This window comes from Nelumbo lutea, chromosome 8, assembly GCF_056320005.1.
Source record: "Nelumbo lutea isolate HS-2025 chromosome 8, American lotus-T2T, whole genome shotgun sequence".
NCBI lineage: Eukaryota > Viridiplantae > Streptophyta > Magnoliopsida > Proteales > Nelumbonaceae > Nelumbo > Nelumbo lutea.
Window position 1 is genome coordinate 40,856,717 of NC_142691.1, and position 15,863 is coordinate 40,872,579.

Here is a 15,863-nt window from a genome sequence, read left to right on the forward strand (position 1 = left end):
AAGTATGATGTTGAATGGCAGACCCCATCGTATAGGTTCCCTTATTACTAATAGTCTAGAAAGTCGGTCCCTTAATGGGTCTTGAAAATATGGGTCTAGTTAATCAACAAGGTCCACCTGTGATTGAACTGCTGGTTCAAAGTGGCCATACTCCATGTCCCCATCTATTATATCTGCAGGAGTCATTGGAGATTGTTCCCGGGTAGGGGGACCCATAGGGGCCAACAAACCTTCAACACTATTTATCTAGGGGTTGCCCCACATGTTATCTCCCTAGTAGGCCTCACCTTGTATCTCAAGAAAGGAAAGACTTCCACTAGGGCCTTTGCTAAGTTTTTCCAAAAAAGGAAAAGTTGTTACTGGTTTTGTGGGGGAAGAAATTTTTATCCTTCCAATACTTGCTTTTTGTTGAAAGGGTTAGGATCCATCACATGGATGACCGAACCATGTCAGATGAATGGGCAAATTTTAAAAAATTTTCTAATACTTATAGGAATCGAATTCCCTATGTTTTGAAAAACTACATTTTTTTTTAGATCAATCTTGCATTGAACTGGGCCAAATTTGAAACCAAACAAAGAGGGAGATATATACCTAATACAAATACCACAAATGCAAATCCCAAGGTGGAAATTCATGCCCAAATTAGTCATAAAACTAGCATTCACTGAAGATGGTGCAGTATATGAAAGAATGGTAGGATCCATCTAATGGACGCCATAAAGGTTGCGGAATGGGTGGGCGAATTTCAAAAATTTCCTACCTTCTCTCAACTGGGAATCATATTCCCTAAATTTAGAATACAATATTCAAGGATCCTACTTGAACCATAATCAAACCAGATCTGTACCAAAAGATAAATGGGAGGAATATACCTGATCCGGAGAAGCAGTATCTCCCAAAGTTGGTGTTCACGCCCAAAGAATACTCCAAGATCCGTTCCTGCTGAAGATGACACAGCTGTGAATGGAACAGAACCAGCAGGGTGCGTCCTACACACTGGATCCTTCACAAGAATCCTCTGGAAGTACTAAACACTGAATCCTTCTCAGTCTTTCTTGCAAGACTGATGTCAAGAACAGATTTCTTGACTTTCTTTTCTGCAAAGATCTAATCTTGCAAATGGCAGATGGCGGCGACAGGAGGAGATCTCCAAAAACGAAAAAGGCTGAACTGCTTTTTCTGTTTTTTTTTTTTTTGGAGAGTATGAATCAGATCAGATCTGAATTCGCAGGAGGTATCCTATACCTCTTCAAGGTGGTTCGAAATCTCCTCCTTTCTTCTTGATTAAGAAACCTCCTTTTTAGGAGTTATCCCAATCCAAATCAGTATTTGGATAGGGGATAATCTTAATCCCTTTTGCAGATAGAGTTAGCTTACTCCTGATCTTATCAGGAGGTTACCAGATTCAAATCTAATTTGAATTTGGTCTCTAAGAGTGGATAAGGCTAAAGGCCCAATCCTTTTACTAACTTTAATCTCAAATTCGCCCCATGGATGGGTGATCATATCAGCCCACCTCGAAATGGGCTTTTGGCCCATTAAGTGTTCAGTGTCTAATTACTTTCCAATCTGCTGTCCAGTTGGGATTCTTTGTATGGCGTGGGACCCAAGCATTGATCTACACACCAGCCACATGGGTTCGGCCCAGCCTTTAATACAAGGCCCAGCCGAATTCACTAAAAAATTCAATGAACCCCTTGAGTCCATCATATGGACCCTATGGGCCCAACACTTACATTAAGTGGTACCTGGGCCAAGCCATCTTATAAAAACCCAGGGACTGTGGGCAGGTGCAAGATTAGCCCATCAGGTATTATCCTCAATGGTCTTACACTTAACCTCTCAGCCCTTAATGATCAAGCACTGCCCGACAAGAGATGACCTCTCCCTCGGCTGCAAGGTACAGTGCCGCACTCTCCTCTCACATGGATCCCGGGAATTAAAACCATTTGCAAACAATTCGAAACCGTACATATATATATATATATATATATATATATATATATATATATATATAAATATATGAATTTTGCAAAACAAAATTCCAACGATTGAAATCAACTGCCGGCAATTTGGTTTCCATCAGAGAGAGTGCATTCCCGATCATTACCCTTTGTCCGACAAAGTGCCTGATTCTGTCACTATGATCACCCACTCAGATGAATTCTCAAACTGCCCCAACATATCCAGGTTTTGATCCCCGCTAAGGATCTCACTAAATGGCATATCAAAGGCAGCCTGATCCAACACCTAGTGAAATGTCATAATCGAGTCTAGGGGTCGGGTGTAACTTTCCAGTTTTGCCCATCTATCTCCAAGGTCCAGGGCAATACTGAAAATCTGGTCCGGTTCAAGGATTCAAGTAATCCCATACTGCATGTGCCTTGGGTCTTACCCTGATGGCTGAGACAGGCCATCCCAACACTTGGTGGCACACCAGTATCAGCCTTGGCAGGATAAATCTCCCCAGACTTATCCAACGGCTGTGAACATTTAAAACTAACATGAGTCTCTATAAATGTCCAGTTTTAGGGTTTTACACAGAATTAAACCAAACAACATGAATCAAACATGCACTTTATTTATTTCCACTAAATAACAAAAGTACATCAAATCAGATTGAAGCTAAGGGCATACAAAACTGTCTAACAGCTCCCACTTGCACTTAGGTCCAATCTGGTACAAGCCGGAGTCCCATACTTTCCACGTGTTTCTTAAACACCTTCTGTGTCAGTGGCTTAGTCAATGGGTCTACCACATTCTCCGCTGATGCTACCTCTTGCTATCATCCTCCCGTAGGTCCAGTGTTGTCATACAACAATGGAATGGGTGATGTGCTGAATTCCAAATTCATGAATGAACACCTTCATTCATAAGGCAGCATCACTTACGGCAATGCGCTCGGCTTGGGTTGTGGACTATTAATTTGCAACTTAGGACCCTTGTTTGCTGACACTCAGGAAACAACACACGATCATATCGTGAAAAAATACCCAGATGCAGACTTTCTATCATCTGGATCCGACTGGAAATCGGCATCGGTATACCCTAGAACTTGCAGTGAACTACCATCGAATACCAGACAAAACTCTTTTGTCCTTCGAAGGTATTTGAGTATGTTCTTCACAGCAGTCCAATGCTCCTGCCTTGGGTTTGCCTGGAATCTGCTTACCACACTCACCGCCTGAGCAATGTCAGGGCGAGTGCACAGCATGGCATACATGATGCTCCCTACGGCTGAGGCATAGGGAACGTCTCTCATGCTCTCAATCTCCTCAGAAGTCTTGGGAGACATCTTCTTGGAGAGAGTGACTCCGTGCCTGAAAGGAACGTTTCCTTTCTTGGAGTTCTCCATGCTGTACCTCTTGACAATTTTGTCAATATAAGCAGCCTGGGATAATCCAATTATCCGCTTCGATCTATCTCTATAGAGTCGAAGACCCAGTATGTATGAAGCTTCTCCAAGATCTTTCATGGAGAACTGCTGTGATAGCCATACCTTGACCGAAGTCAACATTCCTACATCATTCCCAATGAGTAGGATATCGTCCACGTACAACACCAAAAAGGTGATCTTATCCCCACTGGACTTTCTGTAAACACAGGGCTCATCCGGATTCTGCTCAAAGTCAAACGTTTTGACTGCAGAATCAAAACGGATGTTCCAACTCCTAGAAGCCTGCTTAAAGTCCATATATGGATCTATTAAGTTTACATACCATGTGTTCCTGACCAGCAGCAATGAAGCCTTGCGGCTGCTGCATGTAGATATCTTCACTAAGATCTCCATTCAGGAACGCGGTTTTGACATCCATTTGCCAAATCTCATAGTCATGGTACGCTGCTACAGCTAGCAGGATCCTAATGGATTTAAGCATGGCCACGGGCGAAAAGGTTTCCTCATAGTCGATGCCTTCTTTCTGAGTATACCCTTTCGCCACCAAGCGAGCTTTAAAGGTCTCAATCCTACCATCGGGGCCCTTCTTCCTCTTGTAGATCCATTTGCAACCAATTGCTTTTACCCCGGGGTGCGGATCCACTAGAGTCCAGACTCCATTGGTCTCCATTGAGTCCATTTCAGCTCTCATGGCCTCCACCCACTTCTGGGAGTCTATGTCTAACATAGCTTTCGCGTAAGTCACGGGATCCTCTTCACTAGTCAAGGTTTCCACCAGGTAACTATCCTGGTCATAATCATATCAGACTGGTGGTCTGGATACCTGGGTGGTTCTTCTAGGTTGGTCATTACCTGGAATTTGTGGGACATCTCCCACTGCTCCTGAGCTCTCCTCATCAAGAACTCTTTCCTGACGATGGGTGTCCAGGATGTAATCGGATTCTAAGAACTGGGCATTTCGACTCCAGAACACTTTCTGCTCACTCGGGTCATAGAATAGATAACCCACCGAATCCTTTGGGTAGCCTATAAACAGGCAACGACTGGTTTTAGATTCCAACTTGTCCGCACTTGTTCTTTTAACGTGTGCAAGACAACCCCAAATCATCAAGTGTCTTACACTTGGCTTCCTTCCGGTCCAAAGTTCATATGGAGTTTTCGAAACTGATTTGGTTGGAACCCGATTCAGCACGTAGATAGCACTCTAATGCGTATCCCCAAAAGGATGTGGGTAATTGTGAGCGTACGAGAAGTGACGGGACCATGTCTAACAAGGTCCTATTCCTCCTCTCTGAAACACTGTTGAGTTGAGGTGTAGCAGGAGGAGCTAATTGTGACACTATCCCATTGGCCTTTAAGTAGTCCCTGAATTCGTCAGAGAGATACTCGCCACCTCGATTTGATCGAAGGGCCTTAATTTCTCTTCCTAACTGTTTCTCGACTTCCTGTCTGAACTCTTTGAACTTTTCAAATGATTCAGACTTATGTCTCATTAGGTACACGTAACCATATCGTGAAAAATCATTTGTAAAGGTGATGAAGTACACGTGTTGATTTCATGTCCTAACACTCAGGGGACCACATACATCAGTATGTATTAGGTCAAGTGTGCCTTCAGATCTTTCAGGCTTACCGTCAAATGGCCGCTTAGACATCTTACCTTGCAGGCAAGGTTCACAAGTGGGAAGATTTTCTACAGTTAGAAAATCCAAAGGACCATCCTTTACCAGCCTTGTGATTCGGTCAATACCGATATGGCCAAGTCGGTAATGCCAGAGGCACGTGGGACTTACTGTATCACGATTCCTTTTCTTGGGATTTTCGACCGACGTAGTTTCGGTTAAGTTAGTTTCCAGAGAAGGATGTAGAACATAGAGACCGTTCTCTTGTTCCCCGCATGCGATGAATTTATTATTCCGTTTAACAGTAATCACATTACTAAAATAAACAGTATATCCATCAGCACACAGTTTTGAAACAGAAATTAAATTTCTTCTCAAGTTCTGTACATAAAGACAATCTTTAAGTACAAGTATTCCTTCTTTAAAAACTAATTCTACGGTTCCTATTGCCGCTGCTGCAACACTTGCAGTTGTTCCCAAGAATAATGTCACTTTACCTTCACTCAACCTTCTGCTAACTTTGAACCCCTGCAGTGAGTTACACGCATGAGTTGAAGCCCCGGAGTCAACACACCAGGACACAGAAGTAACTAACATGTTAGTTTCTATGACACAAGTTTCGATGTTACCTTTCTTAGATTCCAGGTAGGCAGGACAATTCCTCTTCCAGTGGCCGGTCTGCTTGCAGAAGTGACAGACATCAGATGCCTTGTTCTTCTTCTGCTTCTTAGGATTGGTAGCCTTCTTCTGAGGCTTCTTTGCCTTTCTCTTTTTCTTGCCCGATTTGTTAGTTTCAGCAAGCATAACCACAGGCTCATCCTTCTTGAGTAGATCCTCGGCTCTCTGCAACATATTGCTGAGTTCCTGGACGCTGACATTCAGCTTATTCATATTGTAGTTCATTGTGAACGCATTGAAGGAAGAGGGCAAAGAATTGAGGATGGCATCCACTTGCGTGCCAAGATCTAGCCCGGATCCAAGAGCTTCAAGTTCGTTAATGTAACGCATCATCCAAAGACAATGGTCATGAACTTTCTGCCCTTTGGTCATCTGCGCGGTCATGAACAATTTCAGGACCTTCTGTCGAGTAGAACGGTTCTGCTCTTCATACATTGTTCTTAGACTGTCCAATATGTCCTTGGCTAGTTCGATCTGATCGAACTGCCTCTGTATTGAGTTGTCTAATGAGGCAACGACAAAGCAGCGGGCTAGGGAGTTCTTATCCTCCCACTCTTGGTAGTCCCTCCTCCGGTCCTCAGAAGCCCTATCACCCAGACGTTCCGGTGCAGGATTTTTCACTACCTTGTCTAACTTTTCGGAAGTTAGGACCAGCATAAGATTTCTGTACCAGTCGGCATAGTTTGGGCCCTTTAGCTTGTTATCGTCTAGAAGCTTTGCAAATTGACCGTTTGCCATTTTTTGATAAAATAGCAAAATCATTAGTCCCCAACCTTATTTTGATTCATGTTACCTACATAGATATGTCTTTTAATCTATGTTCCATTCCCATTTGTTCATCTCTGAGATTTCCCTCCTTTCTCAGTGACGAAGACGACGAAATGTCTCTGGAAATGTGGGAAATCACATGGGGTGCGTGAAGCCAACTGTTTCAGCTGCATAACCTCACCACCTTTCTGTGAAGGATCATATCCACTCATCAAATGAGTTTCCCTTTGGCCTCTGTCAAACAAGGTTCAGAGCTGTTTTCAGGTAAACCTTTCTGTCCAGTGAGTGCTTACCCATCATATTCAGGTTATGCCAAGGTACCGTGAGAGAGTTCCCATTTTCTGGTGAAGCCCCTCCCACATCGGTCTATGACGCCCCTATCATCTTATGAAACACTCTAATAGATCCAACAGCAAATGGATAACCCAATTTTATGGTGCGTTTCCTCATTACTGAAGGACCCATCATTGTGCTAATGACGGAAGGCCTTTAGAGAGTCCATCATATGGGTCTCCCTATCACAAGCATTCATATTTGCTGGAGGGAACAAAAACGCCCTAGTTTTAATTTAGGTCAAACCAGAGTGGCTCCCACTGACTTTCATAAAGTCCGATTTCTGGTGGGCCTTAATCAGATAGGGGTTCCGTACGCATCCCTTTTCAGGGTTGTGGGGCCCACCAAACAAAGAGGGGTCATCCAATGACCTTGAAGGACACCATGGCAATGATGTGCATTCAGCCATGGTGTGCGCAAGAGCCACTAACGAGTCTTCATGGGCCAAGTACTTATGGCCCATGGTCGCAGCACATCAAACATCCAAACATCACATGTAAAGGAGGAATTGATCCAATCAATTAACTGCTGTAAAACCCATTGAACAGCCCATTTAAAATCTAAGTCATTAACAATTAATGACTACTAGGTGTATGGGCTGAATCGCAGATAGCAGTTCGGCCCATACAGCTTATCTCACAGTAATGGGCCTTTTGCAGTTTTAACCCTTTAAAACTGGGCTTTACAGGTGGGCCGAATTATTCCCTGTAATTGAACATCAGATTTGGAACAGCAAGTGTGAGAAATACAGACTGAAAAACAGTCCCTATTGAACCCCAGATTCGGTCCAAACAGTTTTGGTCCAATCTAGTCCGAGAGGATCCAAAACTGACTTTCAATTCAATAATTAATTCATGAAAGATCTGAAATTAATAATTTTGATTTCAAACAATCACAAATCAAACTATGGACTGTTCGCACCACCTGCAAAACAGAGGTTAATCACAAGGGTTGCAGTTTCACAAACTACAAATCACAGAAAGCGATTTCTTCAACTGCAAATCTCTAGCGCCGCCTTCTTCTTCCTTCTTCTTTAATCAAGAAAAAATAATAGAAATCCTATTTCTATTAATTACATTCTTGATCAAATCCTATACATTCAGTCTAAAATAAAAAAAATTATTTACAAACTGAATATAAATAAATAGAAAGAAAAAGGGTGCGCAGACTATCTGCGCCAAATCTGCACTGCGATCTCCAGGTTCGAACAGTCCATTAAATCAAAATAAATAAAGAACAATTCTAAATAAATTTTGGATTTAATAAAATTAATTTCAGATCAATCGCCCTTAACAAGAAACAGTTTTTTGAAATAAAGAAAACAATCTGCGCAAATCCTGAAAGAACACCTACTATCCATCTGTGCAGGGTCAGATCTGATTTTCTTTTGGTTCAATATTCGAACCTGTGGCTCTGATACCACTGTAAGAATGGTAGGATCCATCTAATGGATGCCATAAAGGTTGCGGAATGGGTAGGCGAATTTCAAAAATTTCCTACCTTCTCTCAACTGGGAATCATATTCCCTAAATTTAGAATACAATATTCAAGGATCCTACTTGAACCATAATCAAACCAGATCTGTACCAAAAGATAAATGGGAGGAATATACCTGATCCGGAGAAGCAGTATCTCCCAAAGTTGGTGTTCATGCCCAAAGAATACTCCAAGATCCGTTCCTGCTGAAGATGACACAGCTGTGAATGGAACAGAACCAGTAGGGTGCGTCCTACACACTGGATCCTTCACAAGAATCCTCTGGAAGTACTAAACACTGAATCCTTCTCAGTCTTTCTTGCAAGACTGATGTCAAGAACAGATTTCTTGACTTTCTTTTCTGCAAAGATCTAATCTTGCAAATGGCAGATGGCGGCGACAGGAGGAGATCTCCAAAAACGAAAAAGGCTGAACTGCTTTTTCTGTTTTTTTTTTTTTGGAGAGTATGAATCAGATCAGATCTGAATTCGCAGGAGGTATCCTATACCTCTTCAAGGTGGTTCGAAATCTCCTCCTTTCTTCTTGATTAAGAAACCTCCTTTTTAGGAGTTATCCCAATCCAAATCAGTATTTGGATAGGGGATAATCTTAATCCCTTTTGCAGATAGAGTTAGCTTACTCCTGATCTTATCAGGAGGTTACCAGATTCAAATCTAATTTGAATTTGGTCTCTAAGAGTGGATAAGGCTAAAGGCCCAATCCTTTTACTAACTTTAATCTCAAATTCGCCCCATGGATGGGTGATCATATCAGCCCACCTCGAAATGGGCTTTTGGCCCATTAAGTGTTCAGTGTCTAATTACTTTCCAATCTGCTGCCCAGTTGGGATTCTTTGTATGGCGTGGGACCCAAGCATTGATCTACACACCAGCCACATGGGTTCGGCCCAGCCTTTAATACAAGGCCCAGCCGAATTCACTGAAAAACTCAATGAACCCCTTGAGTCCATCATATGGACCCTATGGGCCCAACACTTACATTAAGTGGTACATAGGCCAAGCCATCTTATAAAAACCCAGGGACTGTGGGCAGGTGCAAGATTAGCCCATCAGGTATTATCCTCAATGGTCTTACACTTAACCTCTCAGCCCTTAATGATCAAGCACTGCCCGACAAGAGATGACCTCTCCCTCGGCTGCAAGGTATAGTGCCGCACTCTCCTCTCACATGGATCTCGGGAATTAAAACCATTTGCAAACAATTCAAAACCGTACATATATATATATATATATATATATATATATATATATAAATATATTAATTTTGCAAAACAAAATTCCAACGATTGAAATCAACTGCCGGCAGTTTGGTTTCCATCAGAGAGAGTGCATTCCCGATCATTACCCTTTGTCCAACAAAGTGGCTGATTCTGTCACTATGATCACCCACTCAGATGAATTCTCAAACTGCCCCAACATATCCAGGTGTTGATCCCCGCTAAGGATCTCACTGAATGGCATATCAAAGGCAGCCTGATCCAACACCTAGTGAAATGTCATAATCGAGTGTAGGGGTCAGGTGTAACTTTCCAGTTTTGCCCATCTATCTCCAAGGTCCAGGGCAATACTGGAAATCTGGTCCTGTTCAAGGATTCAAGTAATCCCATACTGCATGTGCCTCGGGTCTTACCCTGATGGCTGAGACAGGCCATCCCAACACTTGGTGGCACACCAGTATCAGCCTTGGCAGGATAAATCTCCCCAGACTTATCCAACGGCTGTGAACATTTAAAACTAACATGAGTCTCTATAAATGTCCAGTTTTAGGGTTTTACACAGATCTAAACCAAACAACATGAATCAAACATGCACTTTATTTATTTCCACTAAATAACAAAAGTACATCAAATCAGATTGAAGCTAAGGGCATACAAAACTGTCTAACAGTATATAGGTGTAGCTGATTCAACAACACATTTTTTAGCAAAATTACAACCCAATTACTTGGATCAAACTGGGGAAGGTGAGCTTAAAATTCCTATGATTTTTTTTTTCCAAAAATCAAAAGAAAAGTGATCTCTATCGGTCATTGAAATCCTAGGTCATGATAGGGTTTCTTGGAAGACAAAAGAGAACAAGAGAGAGTGGTCTTTTAGTCTGGTTTGCCCTTTTCTTCTTTTATCTCCTTATAGAGCACTCTCCTAATTGAATTAGGAGATTATACAAATCTAATTTAGATGTAGACTCTATTCAGAGATAAACCTTATCCTCTTAAGAGGATAGGTGTTCCATACCCATTTCTACACCCAGATTTGACCTAGAGCACATGACAAATTAATCTTATTAATTATGGGCCTTAAGGCCCATTTCCTTCAAAGGCTTACGACCCAAGATGTTGCATGGCCAACTTAGTCATAATCTGTATGGCATGGGACCCCATAATGACCTCACATAACTCTACATGAGTTTAAACATTTATAATTTTTACCGTTTCTCAAACAACTACTAACGTAGTAAATGGGTAAATAGGGTTGTATCCATAGGGAAGCAAGTGAAAAATTAATATATACTTAGATCCGGACAAGAGAATACAATCGAGAATTATAGAAAATAAGAAAATAGAATCTATTATTGCTGAAATTAAATGTTTTGAATTTAAACAAGACAATAAATAAAAATCAGAATTTAATAAAGTATGAGAATCAACAAAGGAACTAAAAGAAATAAATAAAAAAATGATCCAGAATCCAGATCCGGTGGCAGTAGCTGCAGATCGGCCAAGCAGCTTGCAGAAACCCCTCCTGACAAGAACCGGGCGTCTGTCCTTTCTACAACCCTCGAACCCCTCAAGACACCTTAGCTTTGACCTGAACGAATTTAGATCTGCAAAACAGAGAAATGAAAAAAGAATTAAATCTAAAAGACTACATAAATAAACATATCAGGAAAGAAAATAAAGAAAAGGAAAGAATGGTTGATCAGATCCAGTGGCGGTAGTTGTAGAATGGTTGAACAACTTGCAAGAACCCCTCCTGACAAGATCTGGGTGTCCTCCCCTTCTACAACTCTTGAACTCCTCAAGAAACCTTAGCCTTTTTAATTGGGTGAATTGACCAACCCCTTCTACAGGGCCCCTGGGACCCTTTTTATAGAGAAGGGTGGACACAACTGGAAATAGAGAGAAAGATGGGGGCAACAACTGGGATTTAGCAAAGTCAGGATGCGCTAGGGTTTCTAATGGATGATCAAGATGGTTTTGGGGTGATCCTATGGCTGAAAATGGAAGGAGAGGGCACCCAATATTATATAGGGCTAAGATTAGGGCGCCTAGAAATGGAGGGTGTAGATTAGAATAATATGTTGTGCCCTAGATTGAATGGTTGGGATATAGGATGGAGGGAATGGCTGAGATTTAATGGTGAAGATTAGCAGAATAGGTGGCACCCTAGGGTTTAAAAGCTATAAAGAAGAGCCTTAAAGTGAGTGGTTGAGATTAAAAGAGGTGGAGGGTGGAGATTAAACACCTAGGGGCAGCTAGGGTTTGCTAAGTGTGAAAAGATTAGGTTAAAAAGGCTCTCTTAGGTTTGGTAAGGAGAGGGGAGCATGGTAATATAATAGGATGGGTCCAATTAGGTTTAGCAGATAGGAGGCACCCTCTTGTTCTTAGTTCTTTACAAAAATACCCCCTTTCTCAGTAGTACTTTACACCAACTTCCCAAAATTTGCATTTCAGCCATGAAAATTTTCCAGTTTTGCACAAAATTTGTATAGAGACTCCCAAAGGTCACACAATTGATTTTAAATGGGAAAAGAGTGCACTCTAACTATTCTAAGGCTGAAAATACCTCTGAATCGATGCCCTTAAGGCATCAAAATGCAGGGTTATCACACCCCCAACTTAAACATTGCTAGTCCCTTAGAAATGCAGCCTTAAAATTACACTGAGTATATACATCTTTCTCATTACAATGTCATCCCTAGCAGAATTAATCAAGCATCCTGATTCCAACATTTTCAAACTCTATATAGATCGATATTGGGCTTTAGGGGTAAAATTGTCTTATTTTGAATATTACAGAAACATGGCTTAAAAATCTTATTTACCCTTCCATTTGTAGATTGCCTTGATAAAATGTGATTGATTTAAAATCATATAGGTATTCTTCTTATCATTTTTGTCAACGGATTTTTACCCCCCTGAATTTGTTATGCGTACTTATCTTTATTGCTACCTTTCACCGTTTTACGCGAATTTTGACACTTGCCTTAGGTGAAGAGACCTGGTTACTAAGTGTTAGGCAAGTATCTTTGGCATTCCCTTTTTCGTTTGACGTGAATCTCGACACTTGACATAGGTGAAGAGACTTGGTTACTAAGTCTAGGGTGTCCATTGACCTTTTATTCCTTTTTTTTTTTTGCAAAACTATTTAGGGTAGTCCATTGTCTCTCAACAATTTGAAGATTTTTTTTGTCTAATTTCTCAATCTTTCTCTTCTTATCTTTCCAGGGGCAAACTTGGGGGTATTTTCAAATTTCTAAACGGTTTTGACAATATTCAAATGAGACAAATTTTTACTCCTATCACTTGTTACCAGTTTCTACAAAATTCAATATTCTTTTATCTGTTTCCTAAACTTTTTTTTTTGTTTGGGCATCTCTTTTAATGGAAAATTTTTAAAAATTTTAGTGAAATTTTAATTCTACATATTTAAAGGCTTAGCTTCACAATTTTTTCAAAATTTCTCTCTCTTTCCTCACCCCCCGACTTAAATGCCATTGTATCTAATGGCATGACCAGAATGATGCAAAGATGATTTGGGCCAAAGGGAACAACGAGTAGGGTTTTCCTGAGGGGTTCAAGGTCTACCACCTAGTATCGAATCAAGAAAAAAAACTCTAATCCTAAAATTAAATAAAAAAATTACGTTGGGTTGCCTCCCAACCAGTGTTAAGTTTAATGTCTCCAGCCGGACACATTCATGTGCTTTCTTCATATAAACTCTTCGACTCACTTTCATCTTCACACAGACAGGGCTCAGACTAGGCTAACCAAGGGGTAGACAAGTCATCTAAAAATCCATCCACTATATCTACCATAAATCCATCTCTCCCTAGGTTTGAATACTTGGAGGCACTAAAAACATTTAACTGGACCTCCTGCTCCCCAAATGAAATGTCCATTTCCGCTGATTTATAGTTAGTGTTGTATCGACCATTGCTAGAAATGGACATCGTAAGATTATCGGGATGTGGTTCAGATCCTCGGTTAAGGTCATGTCTGTGACAATAAAATCCATTGGGAAGTGACAACCTTCTACCTTGACAATGATGTCCTCAATAACACTTCGAGGAGTCTTGACTGACCAATTAGTGAGTTGCAGAATTACTGGGGTATATTCTAATTTTCCGATCTTGAACCTGTCGTGAATGGACGAAAGCATATTAATATTGACCACAAGATATAATAGAGCCTGATCAAAGGCGATTCCAATGCTGACATAGCTTATGAGAGGAGCACTAAGGTCTTTCATATTCTGGGGGAGTTGATTTAGGAGAGCTGCACTAACATCTACCGAGAGCATTATTCTTTGTAGGGCCGATCGTGGCTCCATCATTTGAGTACATAACTCTTTTAAAAACTTTGCATAGGCTGGGATATATTGGATTACGCGAAGAGAGGGAAGTTAATATGGACTTCCTGCTCTCCTCGTTGGAGCCTCTTTCTTTTTTCGCCACGGCCCGACTGTGAGTGCAGTTGGAAAGGGAACTACGGGTTGGTTTACTATATGCTCTTCTTCTAAAGTTTCCTATCCTTCTTCTTCTCCCCCAACTAAAGGTCTTCCTGCTCCTTTTCACTAACTCTCTTTTTCTTATACGGGTCCTCTAAAATCCTCCCACTTCTTAAGGTTGTAATAGCCTTGGTATTTTTAGGCTGAGGGTCCTTAGGAGGTGGTTGAATCTATTGTGGAGGAAAACCTGATGGCTAATTTCTAGGAGTTGCAACCGGTTAATTCGGTATTTTCCCTACTTCTCTCCTCGCCTTGGCTTCGGGTAGCTATCCTATTTGGCTCTCTAATCTATCAATGGACTAATGCTGATTTAGGATCAGCATCTGAAGTTGCATGAATTGGTCATCTACCATACGTGCTTGAGGAGGTTGTGGGTAAGCCTGATAAGGTTGGGCCAGTTGGTTCCTAGGATGCATCTACTGGAATTGGCATTGCATTTGTGGCCTCTGAAATTGGTGGGCCATGGAGTTAGATAGGTTGTATTGGGACTGTGTATAGGTTTGACATGGTTGAGTCCCATGGTAATCATTGTACTCCTAGTGGGTCTGTGCTTCAGACCACTGAGAGTGCATATCTGGGAGGGGGTTTTCTTGGACTTGGGCCCTATACTTGAAATTGGGCTGATTTTCCCACCCAAGGTTATATGGACTAGAGAATGGGTTAGCCTTGGGTTGGAAAAATTTGTTGGACACATGTATTTGGTTTGGACAGACTGGTTGACATGAGCCCACCGTAGGGCACTTGCTAACATGATGGGCCAGGCTTGCACAGATGGAACATGTTGGATAGGATAACAAGGTTGTGTATGGGCCACTTCATTGATGATGTGCAAGGACTTCGTCAAGTCTTTGGGCCATACAATTAACCTTGTCTAGTTGTCGAGACATGTGGTTCCAATCATTTTGTGGCTCAGGTTGGAAGTAGTTTCTCATTCCACAAACTCCGGCCATTGAATTCATTTTATCTTATTTTAACCCCCTTTTTCTTCTTTGTTTTTTTTGAAATTTGAAATTTAAAATTTTAATTTTAATTTCAAATTTAGATCTTGAAATTTAAATTCTAAAATTTAAACTCAAATTTGATTTTTTATTTTTTTAATTCGAAATTTAAATTTTTGAAATTTAAATTCTAATTTGAATTTTTTGAAATTTCTCTTTTATTTTCTTTTATTTTCTTTTTTTATTATTTTTTTAAAGGCAAACAGATCAACCACATGACCTGGGGACTGGCCTTGGGTTTCTTAAAGTAGTGGTTCAACCAATGTGAATTCTTTTAGGTTCACTTAGAATTATACCACTTCCTTTGGTTTGTCAGGTAAGAGGTGGAGATGTGGGAGGCTCCCCTTGCTCTTGCAAGGACCTAATTAATAGGTGGAGATGTGGGAGGCTCCCTTTCCTTTGGTTAGACACCAACTGTCGGTTATGGAAAATAATTTCAAACTCTCCTAAAATTCAACACACTTTTGAACCAAATGTGATGCTTCCCTAAATGATCTTTTTATCCAAATTTTAAATTAGGGTTAGGGTGAACCGCACATGAATGATGGTGATTTTTGGGCCAAGGAAGGGTGATGAAATCCCCACCTTATCTTATTTTAAGTTGGATGCCCCTAAAGGGATGAGAAATCCATCATATGGATGGCCCGAACCCTACAGGTAGGTTGGGCAAAATTTCAAAAATTTCTCTCTCCCATGTGGGAATCACGCTCCCTATTTTAGAAAACTGCATTTTCAAGGATCAATCTAGAACCCTAAACTAAATCAGATCTGAAACCAAAAGGTAGGAGAGGGAAATACCTGATACAGAGTAGTAGTAACTCCCAATGAAGGTGTTCACG